Genomic DNA, 4586 nt, shown 5'->3' with positions numbered 1-4586 from the left:
ATTGTTAATGGAGTGAAATGTAATTAGAAGAATGATAAATTAATTATATTTAGATCGGATGTCACTTTCCGATACGGTATATTTGGATCGGGTGTCATGTTCCGACATGGTATATTTGGATCGGGTGTCACATTCCGACACGGTATATTTGGATCATGTGTCACGTTTCGGCACGGTATATTTGGATCGGGTGTCACGTTCCGATACGGTATATTTGGATCGGGTGTCACGTTCCGATACGGTATATTTGGATCTGGTGTCACGTTTCGGTACGGTAATATTAAAGGAAAACAAATTAAAATGACTTAATACTACCCAATCTCCAAAAACTCATTTTCCAAAAGAGTGTGATGTGGAGGTTTGAGTCCTCATGTGTGATCTTGATATTGTTGACTGGTTATGTAATTGTTCATTGGTTGCCACCTGTTAAGTGTTATTGTTGATTTCCCGCTATTACTTTATGCATATTGATTTCTATTTTGAGTCGGCCGATGATATCTACTTAGTATATTTTGTCCTGTATTGATCCTTACTTGTATTTTTTTTATTTTATTTTGTGGAGTGCAACGAGTATTCCATCGACTTCGGTTCAACCTCAGTCCTAGTCAGTCTCCAGTTCATCGGATTACAGGGTGAGTTATCTGTCTAACTGGCGATGAAATCTCTTGGTTATGGCATGGTGTCCTTAGTTTTCGGACACATTATGTTAATTATTTATTCTGGTATTTGATATTTTCAGACTTAGTTTTAGAATTTAAAGAATGGAGTAAATCCAAAGATTTGATGACTTGGAGATCAGAAAAGAGTTTTGTCTCGATTCTCTACTGATATTTTTTGCTTAGACCAATAGTTGATATATATTATAGTATTTATTTTCATTCGATAATCGATATTCATTTGAAATTTTGATTAATTTGAATTTGTACACGTTAAACTTATTAAAGGGAAAAGAGTTTTCTAGTTGAAACTTTTTTCTTTTTTTCTTTTCATGATTTAGACATAGAAGTCTTTTGAATTATAGACTCCTCGATTCATGTTTTCTTATTTATTTATTTATTATTTTTATAATAGTTGATACAATTGAAAACAAGTTTAAGATTTCAAAGTTATTCATCTGTATTTTTTTTTCATTGATGTTTTTATTCATGCTATGTTTTATTTGAGCAGTTGATTAATTATAAAGAATTTCTCTATTTTCACAAAACAAGAATAAGAGTTCATACACATCATCTTATTCACCTCAGACTCAATTTACGAGATATTAAACATGTTACATATAATATGCGTGTAGCTATAAGAACTTTTTAATTAATAGATATATAAAAACACATAATTCTTTTTAGAACGGACTGATCATTGCCCTTTTTAATATTAATTAATCTCAATTAATGTTATCACTTTAATTTGCTTAATAATAATGATAAAATTGAAAGAAAGAAAAAATTATTCTCTTCTGTTTGTTTAAGTGGACAAGTAAATGTTTCAACATAATGGATAAGTAAAAATAAAATGGAGAGAGTAGAATTTAGCTTAAAATATTTTCTTGATCTTTGATGAACCAATTAAGGCTTTGACATCAATTGTAAAAATGATATTTCCAATTCCCTTCTTTCAATATCACTAAAAATGTGGACCAAAATTATTGGATCAAATTAGTGTCCACAACCGGCCAAAAATATTTCAATAAAAAACAAAACAAAAAAAAAAGACAAATAGAAAAAGTCAAGCTTTATATATACAAAGTTTTGTGAGCATGATAGTGACACTTAATTAAAAGTCAGAAAATTATTTATTTCCACAAAAATCCTATGGTTTAAATGTAAGAATATTGTAGTTCAGATCTTACAAGTACCACTAAAATTTTTAATTCTAACATTTAATAATTACATAGACATCATATAAAATGACCACCACTAAGGTTTGCCAATTTACTCATGTGTTTTACACATTTTAGAACTTTTATAACGGAACAATATGATAAAAATTGAGGGATTACACAATCGAATTGATTGAGCAGGTGATCTTTCAAATAAAAAGTCTTAAGTTCAAAATTCTTTATATACTTTTTTTGGTCAAACTTATTGTACAAGACTTATTTAGTTCATTAACAACAAAAAAAAAATGAGGAACTCATTCAATATGACTTTTATGATTTAAATAAAAAATGATTATGTAAAAATAAATACGGTTTATTTTTAGATTTTTGATGTGTAAAACATTTTTTAATTTTTTTGACATTAAGCTTTTTTTTTTTTTTATCTGTTCAAACTCCAGTACTCCACTGATTATTGAATAAGAGAAATTAGTATGGATTATTCAAGTCAACTACTAAAGAATAGAAAAAACAGATAAGAAGTACCAACCAACAATAGTAATTAATTTGTGATGATAATGACTTATTAAATAATATTGATTCATGTGTATTGTACCAACTAATTTAGTGGGAAATTTATCCAGTAATTTGGTATCTACCTATATAATTAATACTAATAATCTATGAGAAAAAGGAAATAAGATTAATGCATTTCTTATTTTGTGAGGGCGCCTGGCTAGAAATTAAAATTCATATCTTATTTATAGTTTAAACATTTAAATTTTGTGTATTAAAGAAGTTCATAAATCGTAAGGAGGCAAATTAATATATGATTTTTCGACAAATGAAGGGTACCAACAGGGTCAGAGGGAGTGTATTTGATTACAACTTACTGGATTCAATAATTTTTATTTAGATTTTATACTTGTATTAAATTTTTTATTAAATATGTATAAATATTTAATTGCGAATCTAATAACTATGATGAGGATGGGTTCCAAACAATTGACAAATGAACGATACGAGCGAGACAAATCAATATGCAATTTTCTGACAAATGAAGAGTATGTGCAAGGTGAGGGAGAGTATTAATTATGAGTTCAAATGAATCCAATAACGATCTCTATTTGAATTTTATATGCAAATTAGATAGAAAAACTCATTAAATATACATAAATTTTTATTGCGACAATAATTATGACGAAGATGAGTTCGATGATAAATTAAGAATTTATAAACTTTAAATTATGACTCTACATCGCTAATATGAGAAGATACACTCAATACAGTAAAACCTCGATAAAGTAATATTCGATAAAATAATAATCTCGCTAAATGAATATTTTTCTTCGGTCTTCACTTGGGCCAGTTATATTAAAGTAATATTCTCGCTAAATGCATTAAATAATAATTAAAAATAAAGTATTAAAGGCCCAAAAAAAATATAAAGTAATAATTACTATAATATATCAATAATTTATATATATTTAATCAGTCAATAATACTACACCAATAACTATTTCTAGCTTTTTCCTTTTATAGTTAACATAAAATCTCTTCATCTTCTATATACACAAATACAATTAGAAGCATTAAACTTCACTAAATTTAGCTTTTCTATATTTAAATAATAAATATGCAAAGACTATACTTTTTAGTTTCCTAGATTTAAACTTTTAAAATTCTTAATTCAAATATTTTTATTTCTTTCTTATGGCACATACTGCAAAATACTTTCTAAAATAATAAATATTTATTTATCGATAAATAAATATTTTATAAATTTATCGATAAAATAATAATCTCGATAAATGAATATTTTTTTCGATTCCAAATATATGCATTTATAGAGGTTTTACTGTAATATGTAATTTCTTCTCTAGCAAAATTCAAGGCAGACGTCTTATAACACTTGTTTGGATGGTTGTTATATATTGTATTATTGTGGTGTTAGTTTGAATATAATATTTATTTTGATTAATATTTAAATTTTATCATATCGTATCATTAAATTTATTGTTAGGTATGAACGAAAATCTCATTTTTGTAATCTCATTGTTATCATTCTTTTACCTCAATTTTTTAACTTCTGCATTTAATAATTCTATTGTATTCTTTATCCTACCTATGTTGAGTGAATTGTCTATCTGAAATAACTTCTCTATCTCAATGAGGTAAATGTAAGATTTGCGACACTCTATCTTTCTCAAACCACACTTATAGAATTACAATGATTATGTTATTGTTGTATCTTACCTATTTACGATAATTCTACCCCGTACATTTTATTATACATTTATTCTTCAAGTTGTTCATGTGTGACATTATATAACGACAAAAAATGATACTCCCTCCATTCTTTTTTAATTATCATAGTTTTTTTTTGAGAGTCAAACTATATAAATTATGATTAATATTTTAAAAAAAATATATTTTTGTCATATTAATATGAAAAAATTTAAAATTATAATACTTCTTGTATAGTTTTGTAAATATCTAAATTTTTTATTTAAAATATTAAATTAATATAATCTAATTTTACTTTAAAAATTAGTCAAATTAACTCTTGAAAAATAAAATACGACTAAAAAAGAAAGAAGAGATTATAAATTATAATCCAGTCAAACTTTACATTCATCAAAATAAAATAAACAAAAAACAACAGAAGAACTTAAATTCCACGTCAGATGGAGCCCACTGATTTCACAGATTTCTTTTCCAGAAATATTACCCAAAATATAAAATATAAAAAAGCTGAAATTCTCTCATTTCT

Source organism: Solanum dulcamara, chromosome 1, assembly GCF_947179165.1.
Source record: "Solanum dulcamara chromosome 1, daSolDulc1.2, whole genome shotgun sequence".
NCBI lineage: Eukaryota > Viridiplantae > Streptophyta > Magnoliopsida > Solanales > Solanaceae > Solanum > Solanum dulcamara.
Note: the sequence above shows the minus strand (reverse complement) of the source record.